Below are 24,444 nucleotides of genomic sequence, written 5' to 3' on the forward strand. Positions count from 1 at the left end.
GCAAAAGATTAAATGCAATATTATAACCTCCTAACTTAAACCATCTCCTTATCCCCAAATACAGTGTATCTTCATTCCTTAAATACCTGAGTGTCTAATAATCATAAATGTATCTTGCAATATGGCACACCCCTCCTTAACAGTCATAGTGGTGTAAGTAAATTCTAAGTCCTGTAGACTGGTTTTAATTCTCACAGTTTGGCCATAACCATTTCTATTCTTTCCTGTTGCCAAGCACAGTACGCATATATCCTGCTGTCAAACTGTTCATTCTCACAGCCCTACCATTCCTCCCCTAAAGCCTGGTGTTAAAAATCTTATCTTTTGATGCTTAGAATGGCTTTGAAGCTAGGGGATTTGGCTTCTGTTCCTGGTTATCCTCTACACCTAGCCTGTGAATTTGAGAGGTTAAATATTTATCATTGAGTACTGCCAATGCTTAAACTATTGTATTCACAGTTTTGTTGGTACCTAATATCAATAAACTATTTCCTGTCTTAGAGTAATTTATCACTCCCTGAGAAACTCAGGAAGATACATCCATGATGTACATTCAAATTGTAGCACCCATCATTGTAGGGGAAACAGGTCATTCCATGGGGCTTCCAGTAATGGAGAAATCACATTGGATTTTGTTGGAGACTAGCCACAGCTTTGTGATTGAGGTGATATTTCAATCAAGAAAAGCACAGAGGTACAGAGATGTGTTGAAAATGTAAATGCAAGCTGCAAACAAGGATAATGCTTTGGAGACTGATGTAGAGCTTCATATTTTTATTATATTTGAAAATACGACCATTAGCTACAGAGGCTAATTGATCTGTTCACTGTTAGAAATCAAGATAAGATCATGGTCAACTTCGTAACACTAATGCTTAATCCATTAATTATTTTATATTGAGGTTTATTACGATTTTAATTTTAGAAGCCAACTTTACCTACTGAGTAAACGTCCTTGATTATTGTGAAGAGTCAAGCACCATTTTCATATAGTTTGGCATATTAATGAGTGAGTAATAAAATGAATGCTTGATTACAATGTGCTTACTATGAATGTGTAGTCATTTCTTCCAAACTCAGGATGTTAATCTGGCTGGTATCTCGTGTCCAGTGCTGAGTTTTATTTGGCATTCGTAGTGAGTTTTATCTGTGTTGCAACCACCTGTGGCTTCCAGCATTTTCTTTGGGATTAGAATTGGATATCGATGGTGCTGATTTTCAGTTTTTGCTCTGTCATAGGCTCCTGCCAGCTGATCTCTGTGTAATGAGAAGTCCCATTGCAATGCTTCTGTCTCTGTGTATGAGGGCATGAGATCGGGGGAAGGGGCTGCAAAATGACACTGAGGTTAACTGCTGTTCGAATTAGCAGCGTATTCCTTCTTTCTCCAATATCCCTTTATTTGTGGAAAGAGAATTTGGGGGCAGTAAAATGCTCATGGGACTTTGAGTTTAGAAGATCTGGGATTGTGTCTTGTCTTTGTCCTGGCCTGCACTTCAATTTCTTCACCTTGAATGATAGTGTCTCCGTTAGAGCCAAATCAGGAGACAGAAACCACACAGTCATCTGCAAAGGGAAAGCTTATTATAAGATTTACTAACTATAGTGCAGATTGAAGTAACAGATAATTGGCAAGTAAGGAGTACGGGATGCAGCCGTACCATTTATAAGGAGCAGCTGCTATCATGGGGCTCAAAAAGTGCCAAGGAAGAGCCTCCCAACCTGACTCCAGGCTCAGCTCCAGAATTCCTTTGGAGAGGGCATGATCATGCACACCGGATGATGAAAAAGTCACTGAAGTGCCCTCCACTGGGGCTTGCTAAAAACCTGCCACCTGGGGCTGAAAAAGCAACCCTCAGGGAGGCGTTGCACTTCAAGACTTGCTATAGGGCTGCTAGATCCAGTGCCGGGGAAGCTGCTTGCTGGTGGGCACTGCTGGCCCCCAGAGGCTGCAGGAACCAGAGGCTGGAGAAGCCACCTTGGTAGAAGTGGAGCACTAGAGAAACTCTATTCTGGGACCTTTTGGTAGAGAGAGCGTAGACACTGCAAGAGCTGAGCACCGAAAAAACAGAGAAACCCACAAAAAAATAAAAACACTTTTAGTGCCCTCTAGTGACAAAGCTTAAAATCATGCTTAGTGCAAAAAAGGACAGGGTTCAAGTCTATTATCTCTGGTTAGGTAATGAAGAATGAGTTGAGCTGAGATGCAATAACTGAAGACATATCCCTGAAGGTACTCAAAAGATTGAATTATATTTTAATGTAAAAGTACTTCGTGGATTCTGAAAAAGAATATAAAAGTTCACTGTTGCTATAGTTACGGTTTACTGTAATTAAACAAGATCCTGATATAAATCTACAGTGCAGACTGGACAGATTGTATTATAGCAAATATGATGTTACCGTTTCTGGGGAAGTGATTTCAAGATTATATTTGGGCAATGACGTGTCTGAACTTAAACGTGTCTTGGGCCTCCTAAGCTAAAATATACCATGTGTTGGTGGTTATTATTTGTAACCAAAATAATACTTATTGAAAATCTAATTATATGCCAGGCATTGCAAATACATTTAGATCTACCATTATTAATATTCTCCATCCTATTTTTAAAGTGAAGAGCTGAGCTAAACAATTTACTAGTGCCATACAGATAGAAGGAGTTGAACCAGGATTCAGATTCAGTCTTTTCTGATTCTAGAGCTTATGCATCTAACTTAGAAACCATAGACTCTCCCAAGCCAGGACAGTGTCAGTGTGCTGTAACTTGAGTGAAATAGATGCTTACCCTGAACCTTTAATGTGTATCTGCTGCTTACCCTCCTGGTGTGATAACTCTGTCTTCTTTTAAAGTGGATGTTTCCTTTTATGTTTTGTTACTTCTCAGTAACTCACAAATTTGGTGCTAGAAATAAAGAACAGACAAAAAGAAGCTGAATTGGAGTTTCATGTTTAGCTCTAACGTCAGAAAATGATTTATTTACAGAGTGATTAAATAATGAAAATAATGTCTTCCACATTATTGTTAGATTTCTGCAACTCCTTTCACCAAGAGGTACTTTAAGCAACATTATGACTAGGTTGAAATATAGTGAATCATAGCCCCACCCTGGAAGTATTCTTAAGCGTCCATCAATGGTAACATGGGTAAAGTATGATATATTTATATAGTATTTTAAAGAAATTAAAAACAACAAATTGTTTCTACATATTAAAGCCTAGGAGGATCTCACAGAGGTAATATTGACCAAAAAATAGGCAAAAAAGAGTATGAAATGCAAAGCAGGCAAAACTAATGTATGGTGCTATAAGGCAGACCAGTGTTACCTTTGAAGGTATTGTCCAGGAATGGATCTGCTGCTGGTTTGGGATGCTTTTCATACCAAGCACTTGCTTGATCTGAGTAACAAGTATAAGTGAGGAGACATTTGTAAGTTTCATAGAATAAGAGAGTTAAGATTCAGAGCAGTTGACCTATGTAATATTTTAAGTAAAGGATTTAAAAATTGGCAAAATTTAGTGTTAAGTAGTCATCATATGATGTTTTCTATAGGTTTTTAAATAATAAGAAAAAAGTGTTGTGGTTATCATCTTTTTAGAGAACAAATTAGAGTCCAAGTGTGGATGCTCTATATCTGCCTCACTGGGTAAGATAAATGTCTATAGCATTACTAGAAATATATATATCAGTGCTAGCAATGCCCTAGGAGTGGGTGATTTATCTTCTATCTACTTCACTAAAACTTTCAGATTTCCTAAGATATTTGTATAAATGCTTTAAATAATCGGCTGAAATAGTTACTGCAAAGATGAATATCTGAAGAGTTTCCTCACCTTTAAAGCCACATTGATTCTTATTATCCAGACAATAGACCAACTTGCCTTTTCTAGATGCTCAAGTACTCTAGAAAATGATGTCACCTTGACTTTATATTCTGAAATCTTCCTGCTTCCCCAAATAGTCTATATACCTTTACCAAACTAAGCTTTCTTATTTGATTTATTAATTTAATAAATGATTTTCAAGCATCCTGTTTGCCAGGCTCTCAAAGTACACAGCTATAAATAAGACAAACAGAGATTTCTGTTCTTTTGGTTTCTGTTCTCCCTGTTGGGGAAGAAGATACATAAATAATATGCTTAAAGATTGATTAGGTAAATCATGGGAAAAGCTTAGGTGCTAGAAAAGTATATACAGAGGAGAGGCCACGCGTAATCTAAAGAGATAAGAACATTGCTGTTAAAACAAGTTTATTGAAGCAAAGAATGGGAGGGGCCAGTCAGAGGAGCAAATTCCAGTCGAAGATTTTAGCAGAGACATGAGTCTATACAGTGACACAGACATGCATGGCTAGTTAGGGTGCAGGAAAAGGTCATCAAAGTGAGGATGCCAGGGATCTGAGAGCTGGGGTGGGGTGGTGATATGGTTTATGTCCAGAAGTCTCCCCAAAGCCTCATGTGCTCATGCTCATGACCGGCTCATGGGTGTGTGACACTGGATTGCTTTACAGCAGGCTGTGGTGCTGGGAGGTGAAACTTGGTTGGAAGAGGTGGGTCCCTGGGTGTGGCCTGGAATTACATATCCCTGCTCCTCCTTTGATCCCGCCCTGCTTTCTGCATGTCATACACAGCTCTTTCTCCTCTGCCATGCCCCTCTGCCATACCACCCTGCCTTGGAGCCAGGTGACTATGGACTGAACCCTTTACAAACTGTGAGCCAAAGTAAACCTTTCCTCCTTTAAATCGTGGGTAAAGAGTATTGTGTCTCAGCAACAAAAAAGTTACTGAGACGGATGATTTAAACATATGAATGCTGACCTCACTGTGAAAGAAGATGGAATGGGTAGCAAAGAATGTCTGTTTGCTGATGCCTTTTCATGATATTTCCTCTGCCTCATCAACCTAGACTGCACATCCTTGAAGCCTCACATGAAACATCACTTAGTCTATGAGATCATCCCTGCATTACACAGCTAGATACATGCCCTGATTGCTTTCATCCCATAGCATTGAGTGGTTATTCCATGAGTTGGTACTCAATGAACATTTGCTTACTTGAACACTTCTGTGAGACATCACTGTTATAAATGCATGTGTTAAGCTAAATGAACCATCTATTTAACCTGGAACTATTTTCACGTTCTTACAGTTCAGGCAAATCCATTTGCCTATTCTGACAGCAGTTTTGTCTAGACAATAGCCAGCTGTGTTTTGCATTTTGAGTACAGCAGTATAGTTTAGAAAAAGCCTCTGTGTATTTGTGCTAAAAAGCAAAAACTATAGCTTTTAAAGTAGTCACTTAATGTTTGTACTTCTGCTCACTGTCTGGCTCTGGTCTCACTTTTCTGTAGATAAACTTTCAGTATCAAATGACATGCACGAATTCCAGACAGATGCCTCCAATGCCTGGAATCAAGACAAATTATATCACTTGGCTGTCACAAAGAGTGCCTCTTTTGATGTTATGGAGCAATTTGTTTAATGACACAATTGCTAGGCTTGGGAACAGATGCCTATTTCCTCGGATGCTCAGCATTCCTGGGGCACTGCACAGAGCCCAGCCATTGCTACATGGGTGGGGAATCTGCAGCCACTGATCCTTAGAGGTGGAGGAGGGAAATTGCTCTTTTCCACTTATGTCAATGGGTTGCTTGCTTTTATGGTGGGTGAAAAGTTTGTTTTCTAGTGGCTGTGCTGCAAGACTTTCTGTTTGGCTGATTTTTTGAAGTCAGAAGATTGCAAGTGCAAATTCATAAGAGTTTGGAATGAGCTCTTTAAAAAATCTTGCCATGTCCAAAACAGTACCACATGTTATACTGTGTGGTCCAACGAGAGATGTGTGGAAGCCCCCACCTTCTCAGATTTCTCAGTGAAGATCTAGTGTTCTGATGAGCTAAAGCAAAAGGGATAATAAAATTACTGTGAAGAATGTGATTGGGGTGAAGAACTCAGTTGGAGGAGGTATCTAAATTATGGCGAATAAGTCGGGAGAACTTCATGGACATGGTGTTGTAGGAAGTTGGGCTCTGAAAAACTAGTAAAGCCTAATATGTAGGAACAAAGGCAATTCTCTGCCTAAAACGCTTCATTTCTGGAGCCCATGCAGAAAGCAATGGATCTCCACTTGGAATGCCCAGTCCACCAGAGAATCAACTTCAAATATTCATTCCCAGGTTCCAGCAACAGAAATTCAGATTCACTTGATCTTAGGTGAGACTCAAGAAGCTGCACGTTACACCCATATTTATAAATGTTTTTAATGCAAATGGCCATAAAGTACCCTTCTCACAGTTGTTCGTGTTAAACGTGAAAAAATAAGTGGCTTGTTTTTGTAGAATGGGTGGTAGTTCCCAAGAAAGACTGGAGATTTAACAGAAGAATAACAATTAGCACTCAACTTTAAAACATGAGTGGAATTTATCGCTCTGATACCGTGTAAATTTTAATTTGAGTGCAATCTGCATAATGAGTGCTCTAGTTTTCCTTCTTTGAATTTCTGATTGCTCCAAATCCTTTATTTAGAGGAGGGAAGCAGGGTTGTCCTTCACCTTCAGTTTTACCCGAGGACAGGTTCATTGTACGGATATTTCTGCTGCTACTCAGAGAATACCCAGGACGGGGAATTCATGAATTCAGGCTTCGCTTCAGTGACTGGAAGGTGTTCTAGCCATTTTAAAATACAATTCTCTTAAACGTGTTTTGAGAGCTAAAGCGGAGCTACGTCGCAGAGGGACGTCTTTTCCACTGCGTCCGCAAGGTGGCAGTCTCCTCCCGTTTCTGGCCTCCAGCAAGCGGGGCTGTGATGCTGTGACTTCTCTGAAAGCTGAGAGAATGTGAGCAGATCCTGTCAGCGTTCTGGAACAGCCTTGTTTGAATTATTCTTAGAACACTGAACGACAATATACTCCGCTCTTTCCCGACTTGATCCAGGCTGGTCGAAATGCTGAAGGTCACATTATCCCGTTTCAGAGACGATGTTAGGATCGGTGGACTCAAAACAAGAAACAAAAACAGCCTCATTCAAAGGGCAAGGGGAAAAAGACAAAAGGAGAGAAAAAAGGAGGGAAAAAATATAATCCTTCTAATAAACTCATTGGATAGAAAATACTGAGCGTTGAGAGGAGATAAGGGAGTTCCGTGGACGATGGATTCAGATTTGAAGGAGCTGAACTCCAGTTATTTGTCACCTTTTCCCAAGGTCAGCTCTTAAGGTGAGACTGGAAGTCAGCGAAGGGAACACTGGTTACAGGGCTTAGGATGTAGCTATGGGACTCAAGGCAGCAGACTGACGATCATTTCCTTGTTTCTTCCTCACAGTCAACTCACTGAAGTTCAGGCAAATGTCTAGCATGCAGGACGCCCTATTACTTTGTAAGACACTACTGGACTTCCGGAATTCTGGGACTCTGTGGGTCCCCGGATGAGTCCAGCCTCGCACCGCATAGGGCCAGGTCCAGACATGGGCGCGCTCTCTACTGCTACTGGCTCCACTTCCTGCTTCCTTATTCCCATGAGCTGCAGAGCCTTGGTCCAACCTCCTGGGGCAGCGCTTGACCAGGAGGAGGAGGAGTTTTCATCCAGATTTATTTTGTGTGAAGCAAATAAGTGTGAGGATAAAGCAAAGTCCAAACCTACATGCTGATTTGGCTGAGCTAGAAGTGTTCTTTAAATATTTCCTTTTCTGAACTTGTAAAGTATATTAGGAGACAATTTGAACTCAGCTCCTAAACAAAATACTGCAATACCAAGCCAATAAAATGCGATCAGCTGCACTTCCTAAGGCAAAATATTTTTATGTTGAAAGTGTTTTTCAAAATCTGAAAGATCAAAGTACATGCTAAGTATTCAAAGTTCTCCATTAACCTAGTCAACACTTTTACTACTATCATATCATATTTCAAGTATTTTTATATAAAATATAAAATTTATATTTTTATATATCAATATATATAAATTTATATATTATAAATTTATTAGCATCGTCATATTATTATATAGCATCGTCAACATTTTTGGAAGATTTTTATATATGAGAAGGAAAGATTATTTCATTGTGTTGCATTCCAGTGTTGATTCAAATCTGGAGTTAAGAGCTACTGTGACAGAATTATACAGAGCAATGAAAACCTCACTTAAGATTATCCCATGTAACTGGTGTTTATACATTTACAAAAAGGATGGATATCAAATATCTGGATTTCTCTCTGATAAGTCTAACTAAAATCTAATTTTCCCAAATAGGACTTGAAATTTCAGCTTATGAAAGACCCTATTAGTAAAGATGGAAAGTATGTGGTTTGTCTCTCTCCGTCTTGTAATAATAGGTTCTTTAGATAGGCTCACCTCTGTTATCTGGGAATATTATTTTGGCATCATTTGAGTAAAAGAATTAATTTCAATGCTGAGAGTTGAGGTTTACTGAGAGGTGATTTAGAAATTGCATTATATCTGTAAGATATCCACATCTCTTTATCATCTTTGCTCCAAAAAAGAAAACCTATGTGCATAATGTTGACCTCTTTCCTGTTTACCTGACATACAGTAGATCTGTAGTTATTTACTGGGCATCTTTAGGTGATTTTGTCTCGAAGTTCTCAAACTTACTGTACCCAACTAAATTCTTCAATATCGTAGGGCATCCTGAATCTATTTTTTTATTATATAACTGATCTTAATTAATTGTTTCATGCATTTATTTAATAATTACTATGCATCTATCCTGGGTCAAAAACAGTGTTAAAGTGGAAGTAGATTTTATCCAGAGCACTATATTTATTTGTTTTTCAATGTATAGTCAGTTTCTAATAAATATAGTGAAGTAAACACTAGATAAATTATTTTATTAGCGACATAAATGCATAGACTCATAGGTGAACAAGAAACATGAGTGTGTATCACCAGTCTGTTTCATTCACTCTTTATTTTTCTTAGTTTATGTTGCATTACACAATGATTACATGCCTCATGAAGAGTTGGTACATGCATATAATACATCCCAATTTTTTCCCCATTCTTTTTCTCTCTCCGCCCTTTCCCCTACCCTTATCTCTTGGTCCCCATGGGAGAGATCCTATTGTTCTTGAATACAGAATCAATGGTATGGACTTCTCAGAAGAATGAACCTCTGCCAGTTCATTAGGCACTAGGTTCTCTCTCTAAATCTGTTGATTTAGGCAAATGAAGGCATCATTCAGTACTTTAATGTTGACCTATATGGCACACCATAGATCATAATTAGGCTTCTAAAATGCAGACACAATTGGTGGGGTTAAAGCTAGTTGGCAGCAAAGGCAATTTTTACAATTTCCTTTCTCAGCGAAATTTAAGCTGTGTTGAGTTCATTGAACCTGGAAAATGAAATTCTTTGAACTATGACAGGGAAGCTTTGTAGTGGTTAGAGTTGTTCACCTGGAAACCAGGCCAGTCTTTGTGAGATAATTGGTACCTGCCCATCCTCGCTCCACAAGACTTTGGCTTCAGAATTGCTAAGGATTCACTTGTTAAACAATTTCTCCTGAAGTGGATTTTCTCCTGCTATTTCTCCAACATGGAGGAGCAAATAATACAGACAGAATCTTAGGGGCAAATCTAAATGCTGTCACTTCACATTTGAAGAGGTCTTTTCACGCTGGAAGCAAACAGTGCTTTCAGCTTATAGTTTGTTTCTTCATGTGCACAGGGATATAATTGAGTAAAGAGTCTCTGTGACTCGCTGGGCTGGTTCTGGTGCAGTGGCAACAGGGTGTGATAAAAAATGTGCAGCATCACCAGGATGGGAGTTACAGGGGAGGCAACTGAGGTACAGAAGGAGAAGAAGCTCAAAGCCAGTGGCTGAGTCAGGGCTGGGACCCTGCTTTCCTGACTATTGAATGTTTGTTTGTTTGTTTATTTGTTTGTTTTTACTGGCTTTGTCCTTCATTTTATCAGATCTTCATTCATTGACACCTTTATTTATTCAGCTTGTACTTAAAAAGATAAGGAAATCTGCCTTGGGTTCTGTGATAAAATACTTAGGGTTTAAAATGCAATTTCTCATTTAGTGGAATCTTCAAGATAGATAACAGAAGCCCCCGAAGCTGAGGGTAATGAAGTAGAAGTATTTTTTCCTAGACCATTTTCTACAATGCTTTGGAAATGTAAGATGTCGTTTCTACCGTCAGTAAGTTTGCACTTAAGCAGGAGAGAGATGCTATGTACGTTAAAATGTAAGTAAAATTGTCATCTGCAGATTAGCATGGGCTTTGGGGTGAGAAAGTATTCTCAGTTCCACAGTGGGTGCTCACAGGGACTGATAAATTAAATTGTGTGGCTGGTGAGTAAGACATCACTTGCTCCCATTTGTTGAGTGATTAATAGGTATTAAAAAAGTAAATAGAGTTAGATTTTCAAATGTGGCAGATGTTTCAAAACCTCTTACCATCTGCAAAACAAGATTTCAAGAGATCCTGCTTGACATCTTTATTCCCTTTTTCTTTTTGATTCATAGTTCCAGAAGAAAATATTTAAAAGATACTTAAAGGCTAGGAAAAAGGAAAGGGCTGATACAGGAAAATGCTAAAAGTCAGTACAATAACAATTCAAATTTACAATTATCCCTCACAAAGTGACTGTTGGTAGCATTGCTATGTTTAGAGAATGGTATTGGGGGATCGCTTCTCGGTCTTTTGGCTAAGATCAAGTGAGAATGGTACTGGGGAGATCCTGCTATTCCAGATCCGGGGATCACCTTTGACACATTCTGTTTCTTCTGGCACCCTTAATTGCTCTTTCCCACCCCCAAATCTCACTTGACATCACTTAGTGCTTTTTGCCAAAATTTTCTTCTTATTTCTTTCACCTGGAATATTGCAGAGTATCCCCGACCACTTTACCCTCCTCCATTAAATGCCCCCACCCAGTCAAGCTTGAGACTGCATTCACAGTGACTTTTTCAAAATGTAGATGGTTTCATTTCATCCCCCTAACTCCTGAAAAACATTCCATAGATTACACACTGTTCACCTACCAAATATTGTTTTTCTCATTAGCCTACAAAGGCTTTTTTCTCTCCATCTGAAAAAATGAGTTTCTGCTTATCCTTTCCGCTCTTTCACAGTATGCTGTTCCCCTACCTGAAAAGGTATTCATTAGGTTCATCTAGTCTCAGCCCTCGAACTTCAGCTCAACATTAACTGCTTCAGTAAAGCCTTCCTTAGCTGCTCTGTCCTTGTATTATGCTCTGACACAACCATGTTCTTCCCCTCCTCCTTCACAGAAGCAATTTCACGTTTAACTTGAGGGATTATTTGATTTCCATCTTTTCCACCACTAGACATAAACTCAGTTGTGACGAAAACCCAGCCTGGTTTTCAGCTCCATTATATGTAACGCCCAGCACATTGACGGAAATTAAATATTTGCTGAGTGAGTGATCTGAGAAAAATGGAAATATTTTGTTTCCAAGTGTGGCATAGGAATTCCATTACCCTGGGAAGAGTGTGAAGTTCTTTTCAGCTTTCCTGAGAATGGGTGAAAGAGCTCTGCATTATGTTGGGCATTAAGAAATTATAAGTGGAAGCTCTGAAATCAGCACAAAGAGCAATGATGTTGCAGAATATAGGTTGATAGGAGAGAATAAAATATAGATCAGTGGACCTTGGATAGGGTTATTGTAGTGAACAAAATGTCTCTTCCCAGGAGCACTTGTAGGCAATTTTAAACTCTTGCTTGAATCTTAGACCTAAACTCCAAATTTGATTGGCCTTTAGGGTCCCCCATGAGAGTGTGATAAAGGCAGGGATTTCCATGGAGGTGATACTGGGTCTTGGGTGGTTCTTGAAGATGCATTATGAAGAGTTACCAAAGCTACGGCTAGACCCAGATTTAATTTTACAGGTCAGGACACTTTGTGTCTTCCAGGCAGAAACTTTGGTCTGTAGAGGTGTCTCTCTCAGCCCAGCCTCAGTACCTCTGAAACCAGAGGGCTTTACGAAGCCTCAGAGGGAGAAGGGGTGAGAGAGGCTAAGGAATATGTAGACTTGCTTCCTTGACAGCTCTGCCTGAGCCACACTGATGATGTATTGGTCAAGCATAAGATTTTTTTGTGTTGGAATTCTGCTAGATTATCTGTCTTTACATGAATGCGTTCTAGCGTAGTACTGTGTCCCTGAGTGTATGTAGCAGGACACTGCTCTCTGAGACACGGCTCTAGGGACAGAGCAGAAAGACCCTATTTATCTGGCCATCTGATTGCTCTAGCATCAGGAAATAAAAAGTCCAGAAATCTTTGATTGCACTTCTTTGCTGATAAGGAGAGTCAAATCTATTTTCCTGAAGCTTGATTCTTCTAGATTTCCTGTAAGTTTCCAAGAAGGCTTAAAATTAGATCTTGCTAGCAGTTGTCACCTTCCCAAAGGAGCCTGAAAATTGTGCAACCCTCAAGTTGTATATCTGCAGACAACAAGGCAGTTTGTCTTCCACAATTTTAATGTCTGGAAAAGAGTCAAGATTTGAAAGTCCTGTGCCACCTTTGTAATATTAAACGAATAAAGAAGGATTAATGGTGGGAATCACATTCAGTTAAAATCAGAGAGGCTTTCATGGCATATTGGAGATTTTGTTTTAAAGGCTGGCAGGGTCTCATCAATAGTTGAAAATGAGGAAAATAATATCCTCTAGTTTTAAGTGCCTATGGAGTAACTTGGAAAATAAATCCAAAGACAAGTGGAACGGAAAGAGTTCAGGATATTTGTAGCTGAGAAAAAAAGGAGGTTGGATTCATCACTATTGAAAGGATTTTATTTTTGTAGTCAACTTACAAGATATGATGACTTGGGGACAAAAGAAGGTGAGAAATGCAGGATGGGAGCTTCGAAGAGAGTGGGCTGAATAGGAGATGGTCCCTGAGGCCAGAGGAAGCTGGAGCACACACAGCAAGGGAGCCAGTCATGTCTGCAGATTATGGAGATGCTGAAGCATGAGTAGATTTGAGATAGAGACGGGTTATTAGAAAATAATTCACTCAGATCGTCTTCCAAATCCTACTGACTGTTACTTACAAATTCTAGATAAAATGCCGTGCTACTCTCCAGCTTGTTTTCTACACAAGTGGCATATTTCTCCTTTGTTACTACTTTGGATTTCAGGGTCTCCTCTTAAAATACTGTCAACAGAGAGTATTTTTGTTTTCCCAGTGATCTCCAGGCTGAGATGGCCAGTGTTTTATTATAATCTTTGCAGATTTACAAAGCTCTTCTTGTAATCATTACCCTTCTCAATAATTTCTATTTCCCTTTCCCCCGAGAATTCTCCCCCCTCCTCCCTGCTTACTGAATTATGACCATTCCTCTTTGTCGCTCTTGGTCCAGGATCTTCTAAAGAGTTCTGCACATTACTAAGGTGCAACTCATATTTTATCATGCTCATCTTTAAAATCCTCCATAGCCTTTTAGTTTTGTTTTGGTGTTTTGAGATAGGGTCTTTTTGTTTTTTTAGGTAGGGTCTCACTATGTCAGTCAGGCTGGCCACTCACTGTGTATCCCAGGCTGCCCTTGACCTCGTGGGGATCCTTCTGCCTTAGCCACCCGAGTGCTAGGATTACAGGCATGCACCACCACACCTGGCTATAGCCTTTAATTTTTGAGGGTAAAAGTCTAAACCCTTTGGCACAACAAAGAGTGACCTCTCAATTAATATTTGTGCAATGAATAATCTAATACGTTATTCTCTGTGTCCCACAGCATCTAACTAATTTGAAGAGGGTCTCTGTCTTTGTGTTCTCTGCCACTCATTTTCATGTTGGGAGACAGCACCTTTGCATGTAGTCTGATCAGGGATTCAACTACATTGTAGTGTTTCTGGGAAATGTCACCTTATTCATAACTGTACCTGGAATTTGGAACCTGTAGGCCAATAAATCATTAATCACGTTATTCAGAAACACAGAATTTTAAAAGTATTTTGTAAGTGGATTTATTTGGGGAAAGCAACATCATGTAATCAAATCCAATGGCTCTCTAGCCTGGACGCATATTAAAACACTACTCATTAAAACTATTCTTCAGGGTCTCATTCCAGACATATAGCTCAATTCATGATGATTCCTTTCCCACATGTGTTCCCCAAGGGTGGATCCCTCATCAGCAGCATCAGCATACCTGGGAACGTGCCGGCATTGTAACTCTGGACCTTTTCCAGGCATAGTGGCACATACTTGTAATCCCAACACTGTTGAAGCTGGGACCTAAGGATTTGAAGTTTGAGCCCAGCCTGGGCAAGTTAGCCTATTAACGAGACTCTGTATTAAAATTTTTAAAAATTGTAAAAAAAGGTTGACAATGTAGCTCAGTGCAAAGGCCCTGGGTTCTATCCCTAGTAACACTAAAAAGAAAACAAAAATACTCTTGAAACTCCCCGCCATAGGCCTTCTGAATTGGAAAGCTGGATTTGTGGGCCAGCAACCTGATTCAATAAATCATCCAGTTGATTCTATTGTGTGTGGACATTTGAGAACCACTAACTGCTGATCTATAGCGCTCTCTTCTGACTTTCAGTTCTTCTTCGTCACAGAGGGGTAAATCTAGGCACAAAGGACAGTATTTCTCTCTGGCACTCTTCTGCAACAGAGACATAATTTTGGAAGCCTGGGAGGTTCCCATTGCTTACAAGTTCAAGTGGGATGGCCATTTAGACTGGGAGTGAACCATGCATCCTGGGTCACATTCTTCTCTTCCCTTCAGAACCTCAACTCTAACCAGGGCCTGGAGTAAGGGAAGTGTCCCATAGGCAAAAAGAAAATGTTGAGGGTTTCTCAGGCTAACTCAAAGAAGTAGATGCACTAATTATGGTGTGATGTTTTCCTTAAACTGTGTTGTTTTAAAAGTATTCTTTAAAATAAATATTCTTTTTAAAATGCCACTGGGATTGTAAAATCTGGTTAAGCACATGTTATTTATCATCTTGTGGTACTGAAAATGTGATTAGGAGGCTGAGCATGGTAACACACTGAAAATTCTTCTGCACAGAGAAAACTACAGAAGGAGATTATATCATCTGAGCCCAAACAGAAGGACAAGGAGAAGGAGTGCTTACTTTGATTAAGGCTTCATATACTTTATCAGCCTGGGGATAGCTTATTTCATGTCAAGGCAGTTGCCCTTTGGGACACATGGATGGCTGGGATGGAAGAACCTAAGGTAGTAAGTAGGTAGGCTCCCTTCCTTCACAGCCAAAGGAAGAAAGTTGAGGAGGCTTGTCCACTCTCTCAGGCTGAGCAATGATATTCTGTGACTGGAACTTGGATTTCCAGTACTTCATCTGTCATGCCACATGGCTAAAATGGGTCACAACATCCTGGAAATTGAAAATCAGGGCAGTCTCTGATTATCACAGTGAGGAATCCCAGGAGGAGGAAGCTGGACGGCCAGACCTCTTTCAGAGACCTTTGCTAGAATCTCTCATCCTTATAAATGGCATGCAAGTTCAAAATCCAAATTCTCACTGTATTTCCTTTAACAACAATGGAAATTCAGACTTCATTTACCATTCAAAGGAACAAAGTGAGGGGTTTTTATTTTTGAACAGTGTTGCTCTACATTAAAAAGAGATCTGAGACAAATTCAGAATATTTTCCAGTTTCACAGCCTTGAATGTTTTATCTTTCAATTTGAGGTGGAAAAAGAAAAACAGAGGCTGAATGATTTATGAATCATAGAATATTAGGGCAGCACTACAATCACTTATTCCACTGAGGAGACTGAGACCCAGGGAAAAGATAGGTGTTGTCTGGAGGGTCACAGAGAGCATAACCGTGAGTTGGAACATAAATTATTTCCAGTGGCTCTTTGAGCCATTGGTGGCTAAGACATCACTGCTGGGAAACCTGGCAATAGATCTGAAAAGGACTCAGATTAAAGTAGTGCAGCACCCACAAAGTAGAAAGAGAGGCCACCGCGAGTGAGTTCATCTTTATCGCTGTGATATTCTGATTATGTGGGTTTTAACTGGCATGCAGTGTCCTAGGGAGAAAAGCTTTCCTATGGGCTTTCCAATTATACTGAGCCCATCTAAATTTTGGGCAACAGAGACTGGTTTTGATGATACCTAAAAATCAACTCCACAATCATTCTCTATTCCTATAGGTTATAACTGTGATTGCATAGAGCAAATAATTTAACAAAAAGCCAGCTTCAAATTAAGTTCAAATCACAGAACACTTTTTTCCTTCCATTTGTTTCCAGTATACACACATGTGCATGTAACCCCCCCCCCCCAACACACACACAGAGTCACAAGTTCGCAGGGCAAGATGTATAGCATACTGGTGAAAAGTAGGAAGGCTAGCCTTAGGCTGCCTGCATTCAGTTTCACCACTATCGCTACTGGTTATGAGACTGTGGAGTTAGTTAACCTTTCCATGTCTTATTTTCCTTATTTCAAGAAAATATGATTTGTCTAATGGTTTTTTGAGATGAAACTGCTGTCTTCCACCTCCATGAATAGAGGAGTCTTGGGTCACTCATTTCCAGTGGCCTCTTCCATGGTCCAGTGTATTCAAAAGTTTGTGTGTTATTTTTTAAAATGAATTCATGAAAGTACAACATTTTGGCTACAATTAGTTAACATTGCTATCTGTTCCCACACAGCCATCTCCTGCATCACTTTCTTGGCTGAAGAGTGGTCAAGTGTTCTCTGCCATTTTGGGGATCTGGCTCAGAAAGTGCTTAGGAATAACTTCACTTTGAGTTTGTTGGAATTATCATTTATATTTACAGTTACTTCTCAGTGAATCCTTGCCAGCCCTCCTGATGTCAAAGTGGGCAGAAATAGTGCAATTGTCCATGTGCTGGCTCCATGGGGAACATGACACAAAGAGATTGTATTGGAGGACAAGATTGTATTGCAGAGATTGTATATGCGGGACAAGAGATTGTATTGTGATGCAAACAGGCCCATGTGGAGGAGAAAAGTGCAGAAATTAATCTCAGAAATTCTCCCCAATTTTACAGCTCATTTGTAATAGAAATCAAGTTTGTTTTTAAACCAAATTTATCACTGATCCCAAATATTTACACTATGTTAACGATAATAAGTGCTAAAGCCGAACTCAACATTCCTTAACTTTTTATGATGAAAAACAGATACGTCAAGCTAGAAGCAAAATCAAACCATCTGTTTTGTCTATAAAAACTGTGACAGAATGTTACATGGAGAAACAATGAAAGCATATAAGAAAAAAATTATAAGGAAACAGTATTAAAGCTGTACCTGAATATTGTGATGTTTGTGATAGTTTTGATTTTTTTAAAAAAATGTGTAATTTGGTCTAATTTCTTATATTTGCTTATTATTTCATAAGTAGTTTTGTATTTGTAATTTTGTGTTATTTTATTTAAAGAGATCTCCCAACATTGCATAAGCTTCAAGCCACATAAAACTTGTGTGAGGTTTGCAGTTGACTACTTCTGAGGGCTTAAAGAAAATACTTGCTGCACCTCTTTGTTTTCTTCTATAAAATGAGGATGCAAGACAAGAGTACACTTCAGTGTCTCTCAGGATCCTCCCAGTGCTAAGGATATGGGATTCTCTTTACTCACTACGTAACTGTTGTGCTGGGGTCCCTATATCGCCCTTGAAGATCCCTAATCTAAGAACAGTGAATCAGTTAACTTTGAAGGAATTTCTGTGTTAGAACAGATGGAGGGCTGGTGGGATGAGGTGGATCGATGACAGCTAAAGTCTCAGATCGATCATGTTGGGTGATCTGAAGGGCATCATTCCCAGGAATTGTGTGGGAAATCGGAGCATCTAAAACAATATGGTATCCCCAGAAATGTCCCCATCCTATAGATTAGAAATGGTGAACTTTTTAGAGCCTGTACCCAAACTACAACCTAAAGCCCCTTACTTATTGCAAGATGCCAATACTGCAATTAAACCTGAACATCCAGTGCTCTGCTGGTGAGGCGTCATGGTTCATGTATCAACAGAGAGGGCTCTGAGTGCCCGCTATGGCACACGTGCCATAGGTTTGCCACCACTGCTATAGATCATCCTGGCTCATCTCATTTAGTGAGAGTGTCTTAGTTTCTTCATGGTACATGACCACAGATTTAGTAGCATATGACTGCACATGCTCATTAACTCACAGTTTCTGAGGGTCAGACGTGGTGTGGGTGCAGTAGGCTGGGTCCTCCATGCAGGGTCTCACCAGGCAGCAGTCAGGGTGTCTGCCATGCTGCGGTTTGCATGGGGACCTCAAGAGCTTCTTCCAAGTTCATTCATGCTGCTTGCAGGATTCAGCTCCTTGTGGCGGCAGAAGCCAGGCCCTGGCTTTGTTTCTAGCTGTCAGCTGTGATCTCACTCCGTTTCCACAAGCAGCTTTGAGGACCTTGCCATGTGGCTGTCTCCATAGGTGATTCACAGCATGGAAGAGGGGGCTCTCTCTCCATTCTGCTAGGGAGGAGTCTTACACAACATAACCTAATCCAGGCAGTGCTATTCCCTCATCTTTACTCTGCCCCTGCTGCTTAAGGGCAGTGTGTGTGTCTATGGCACCAAATGTCTATGCCAGGGGCAGAGGTCCCGGAGTCCTCTTGGAATGCTGACTGTCACAAAAGAGAAGAGCAATATATTTTGAGTACCAACCGTACACACTTCATTTATATTCATTATTTAGTTTTTAGAAAGATGTTTGGAGATAGTTGTGATTATCTCATTTTTATTGATCAAGAAACTAAGACTTAAATCCCATAATTTGCCCATGGTCAGAGAAGCAGAACCTAGATTTTAATGTAGGTCTATGTGGCTTGATGGTCTGAGATCTTCACCACACACTGCACGGCCTTCAGAATGATTGCCTGTCTGTGTTAATTAATAAATACTGTTCACATGGCATATTTTAAAATTTAGACCTTTCGCTCAACAGAGTTTTGAGTTGTCCAACTTTAAAATTTAGCTTAACTCAGCAAGTATTTATAGATTTGTCCATATGAAAACTAGTGGGGGAAATAAGAATCAATCAACACTTGGTTCTGAACAATAGCTTTTATGAGAATCTTCATGGGAAGTAAATAAAGTCCTGACCACCTGGAAACCTGCAATTTCCTGTATCTATCAATCACTTTACCTTCTGACCCACAGTTTGTCCCATCTATAACACTTGTCTTAGGAAACAGGCGTGAAATCTGGGTGTGGTGGTTCATGCCTGTGATCCCAGTGCTCTGGGAGGCTGAGGCAGGAGGACCACAAGTTCAAGTCCAGCCTGGGCAAATGAATGACTTAGTGTGACTGTCTTAAAATAAAAATAAAATAAGTAAAGGGCTGGAGCTGGAGCTCAGTGTGAAGGCCTTGGATTCAATCCCTGCTAGGCTCCATATATATATATATATATATGGAGAGAGAGAGAGAGGGAGAGAGAGAGAGAGAGGAGAATAAAAGGAAATGAGAGGATCAAATGAAATGATAGGGAAGCACCATAGTATGAGCAGTACTGATCACAACTCAGGTTTTGTAGACTAACACAGCACGACATGAAGTGCTACAGAAATTTGGAGGAGTAAAGGTTATCTTTGGCTTGGGGGATTCAGGAGGCTTCTTGGGGGGTTGACTTCCAAAGCTCCTAGTGTGGATTTCTAAGGACTGGAATTTTCTCCTAACCACTTTTCACCTTCTAGCAACATGCCTCACTCCCAACAGGCATTGTAGCTCCCTTTGCATTGCTATTCTGAATTTTCTTTGGACTAGCATAGGCATTCTTAAAATCCCATGCAGAAAAGCGATGAAAGAGATGGCAGTGTTCTCTGTAACACTTGAGAAAAACATTAAGAGCAGGTCACTTGGGGCTCCTGACCCCCATGTCCCTCCTTGGACACTGCAACTTCGCTGCTCCCTGGCCCAGAGACTCCTCACATCGAATCCCTTCTCCACTTCCCTGACCTTATCTGTTTGTCCAAGTATTATTTCTTCTTTCAAAACAAAATACACTGGGGGAAGTTCTGGTTGTCATTGTCAATCCCGTTTTATAACTGTAAAGGCTACATTATGGAAATGTAGAAAACATACAAAAGTATAGAGGAAGACAATTAAGTAACTCTTTCATAAATTCATCAAATAGAGATAGACACTGTATTTTCTGTTTGCTTATCTATTTTTATGTGTTTATATCACTTTATATTTTCTCTGTTTACATCTACATAATAACAGAAGCATATTTCCTATATGTACTCACATAGTTTACACACACACATATATAATGTGCAGCTATAAATAAAATTGATAGTATGTAAATCATATAGTTTTGCATTATAAATTTTTTTTAATATTATATCCTAGTTCCCTATCTTATCTAATTTAATAATACTACTTTTACAGATTGCTCCTTATCTCTTTGTTTAAATAGCATACTTTTGGGGCTGGGGATTTAGCTTAGTGGCACTGTGCTGTGCCTGCCTCACAAGTGCAAAGTCCTGAGTTTGATCCCCAGGTACAAACAAAAAATAGCATACGTTTTACTCTCATACTTGGATACTTAGGTGAGTGATCGTGAATCTTTTAGAGACTGTGTGCTCAAACTGCAACCCAAAACCCACTTATTTTTCCCAAAGTGCCAACATTGCAATTAAACCTAAATCCTGAAGTTTTAGTTTAGAAAAAAACACTCATGCATTAAGAACTTCTCTTTGAAAAGAACAGCAACACATGTCCCATTCGTTCTCCACCACTGTCCTGGGTTTCTGTCTTTTCATAAGTTTTCTCATCCACTCCAAATTGTCTTCTTGAATGGTTGGTTGAACCTGTGTTTCCACTCATCCCCTAGGCAGACCTCCCTGTGTTAGCTCGGGCTCTAGGCTTTTGGGAATAAAGCTAGATAACAGCTCATTCTAAATTGAACTTTTAGAATACCCTTTCATCAGCAAGACCTGGAGTCACTGTCATCCCTTCCTGCATCAGCATCAAACTTTTCGTGGCTTTTGGACAAGATCGTTCTTGGTTCATTCTGCACGGCACCACACTTGTTTGTTAGGTTCTGTTACCTCTGCTTGACTGTCAACTATTTAGAGGTGAAGGTCATCAATGGTTTTGTCTCAATGTCAGCACCCTGGGCAGTGCTTAGAACAGAACCGTGTCAGTAGGCATTGAAAGCTGGTTGTTGAAATAAGTTCCTTGAACAGTAGGAATTAAGAGAGAGGGCACAGGCAAGAGACCTGATGTGTGTGGTGCTGCCCCGGTGAACAGGGATGGAAAATCCAGGTCAGAGAGTAGCTGTGGGAATAGAAAGGACTCAATAAAGAGGCAAGTGGGGATAATGCTAAGCAATGTGTGTGAGTGTGTGTGGGAAAAAGGGGAACATGAAAGAAAGGTCATGATCAAAAGAATGTTCCATATTTTCTGTTCAGTAGCCAGATGGTGGTAATGGTGTTATCCGGTAAGTGATGGGATAAGTCAGGCTGGGTTGACATACTGAGTTCAATACTTTACCAACATTTCTAGTTCTAATACTTTACCACTATATAAAGAATAGTCTGATTTCTACTTTATAACACTAATGTATCAGGATATACACATGTAAGTAGTTTGTATCACTTATGAAGTAATAAAATTCAATGTCACTTTTAGAGTTGAAAGGAAAAGTGACAAAGATATTACAAGTAAGAAAGGAACTGAAAACCAGAGCTTATTTGAGTGGGCAAGGCCAAGCTCATTGTGTGAGGAATGGCTGAAGGAATTAAAGATGTTTTATTAACAGAGGCAGGAAAAAAAAAAAACAGAGAAGATAAAAATTCTCTCTGCAAAATCTAAGTCTTTCCTGCCGAAAAGTTTCCAGAATACTGGTGAGTGAACCCAAAGGATGGAACTAGGACCACAAAAGATGCATGTTGTCTTAACTGTAGAAGGACATTTTTATACTTTGAGCTGATGAAAGATGCAGGAGAAGCCCAGGAGGCTGTGACTGGCCGTCATCAGGCCTTTTCTCGAAATGCTTGGCACTTGTTGGGCTAATCAACTTGCCTTCACTAGGCTTCAGCGTTTTTATTAGAATTGTGTTGTATTCAGTATGTTTTGTTTTTTAAACTGCTATGTCACTTTTCCCTGTCATTTTTTATTGCAGGAAGTAGAACAGTAGCTTAGAAGAGCCCCTTTGCCTTCATTAGTTTTCTAGTCACATTGACAATAGAACTACAGGAATTAAGTGGTATATAATTTTTAAATTATCTTTTAATACTTTTTCTTTTTGCTTTTTTTTTTTTCCAGTACTGGGGATCGAACTCAGGACGTTGTGCTTGCAAGGCAGGTGCAGTGCCACTGAGCTAAAAACCTAGCCCACTTTTTCTTTTCAATATAACTTTACCATCAGGGACTCAAGCTATTTTGTTTTTCCTCTTTAGCTAAGATCTAATCTGCTCCTTTTTTCTCTTGGCTTCCAAGAAAATCAACCTGATACAAACTTAGACTGAAACGTTTCACCTACTACAGCACCTGGTGCTGTAGATGTTTCTCTGGTCAGGCTTCTCAGCTCCTGAGAGAAGAGCAAGGTTATTTCTGAGATTCAACTGTGGGTGGGAAAGGCAGTTTCTTGGTTCAGATCCCTTTTGTGTTGGAGTTCTCAAGATAACTCCTGTCCATCATGGTCACCTTCATTTCTTTGGCTTATAGGGTTTCTTCAAAATACTATTCTGGTGCTTGGGAGAAGTCATCGGACTCCATTGTGAGAGGGAATGACATGAAACTTCAGGAATCTCTGGAAAAAAGAAAATTGCTCAATGGAATTTAAAAGTTATTGCTATTGGTACAATCCCAATTGACTGGAAAAAACCTTGAAGAAATTCCAGTAACAAAAATTTCCCTAATATATTGGTTTTAATATGAAAGTAGGTTTCTTGATTCTTTATCAACAGGAATCTTGTTTTTCTCTGTGTGTTCTCCAGAACCCTCCAGCATTGCTCTATAGATAATGCTTTCTATTAAGAAATGGTAATTTTAGGCTGGGGATTTAGCTCAGTGGTTCCGCCACCTGCCTCGCAAGCGTAAGGTCCCAAGTTCGATCCCTGGTACAAAAAAACAACAAAAAAAGGTAATTTGTGACATGACTTCGTTTTTTCCTCTTTTCATTTCCAAGACAAATACCTTACCTTGCACATAAAGGGGTTCAAAAATGAATCCCATTCTTTCTAGCCAACTTATTTATAATGTTCAGAAATATTTTTACATCATGAAGTGACTATTTAGAGTAGCAATAAAAAACTAAGTGGATTAGATAATTTAGATGTCTCATGTAAGAGGAATAATAATGTTATATTTAACTTTTTGTGGCTGGTTGATTGCCCATGGCATAATTTCCTCAAAGTCCATCCATCTTGTAGCATGTGACATGATTTCCTTTATTTTTAAGGCTAAAAATCTTCCATCATGTGTATGCACTGCATTTTGTTTAACCATTCATTTGTCAATGAATAGTTGGAATATTTCCATCATTTGGCTATTATTGTGAATATACTGCTGTAAACTTGAGTATGCAAAAAAGAAGGTCCATTTCTTAAGATAATTATAATACATCTGAAAATGAGTTTTTCTTAAAATTATTATTTTTATTTAATTAAAATCACATAGAAGCATTAAAGATAGAAATTTTACTACAATTTAACATGCATTCTCTGTGACTCTGAAGGAGGTATCCAGAATATCTATGGGTAGACATATTTATTTGTTGCAAAGAGTATCTTAAGTGAATTTCCTCTAATGTTTTTCTTGATAGATAGTATTTTCTGGCACAATATGCAAGCAGAAAAACTTTTCCAAAATGGTATTAATGGATATCCTTTCAAATCTAAAAGTATTCTTATCTACCTTAGTCTACTTTTCAAGATCAACACACACCAATGCATAGTCTAGCTCCCATTAAAAGTAACACACACACACACATATGCACACACACACACACACACACACACATATATATATATATACACACACACTTTTTTTTCTTTTTTTTTTAACCAACAAGTATCGACGTCTGACATCTGACCAACTTTCTCTTTTTTCAAGGAGGTCCTCATTGAAGGACACCTAGCCTTTTGAATGAAGTGCAGGCAGAAGGTTCTGGAAAATGAGGAATGGCTGAAGAAGGCAGAGAACTTTATAATCTTTTAAGATATGATTATTAACAATTCATTTTTATGCAAAGGAGAAAGAGAATGTGCATATGGAGGATGAAAAAGAGAAGAAAAATTAGATGAAGAAAGAAAGCACTGTTTTCTTTCAGTTTATTTCTCTTTCCAAGACCATATATTATAAATGACCAGTTCTGCCCTCTTCTTATTGAAATAGTCTATTCCTTTAAATTCCTTTCACAAGCCTGTCTTTAAGAAGTTGTTACTGAACGTTTTCTTTCAAAATTATTAATCTATGACAGCTGTAATAGACAAGAGTCAGAGGTGTTAGGATTCATGAAGAGAGGCCTGATACAAGCCTC

General features: G+C 39.3%; 1 protein-coding gene across 2 annotated transcripts in view; it reads left to right on the forward strand.

The window, feature by feature from the left end:
- The window catches only part of Fgf12 (fibroblast growth factor 12), a 533,909-nt gene that overhangs the window by 250,906 nt on the left and 258,559 nt on the right, over window positions 1–24,444 (forward strand). The window lies entirely within an intron of this gene.

The sequence above is a fragment of the Heterocephalus glaber genome, unplaced genomic scaffold (genome assembly GCF_053883595.1).
Source record: "Heterocephalus glaber isolate CG9 unplaced genomic scaffold, H.glaber_assembly_v1.0 deba00001504, whole genome shotgun sequence".
NCBI classification, from domain to species: Eukaryota; Metazoa; Chordata; class Mammalia; order Rodentia; family Bathyergidae; genus Heterocephalus; species Heterocephalus glaber.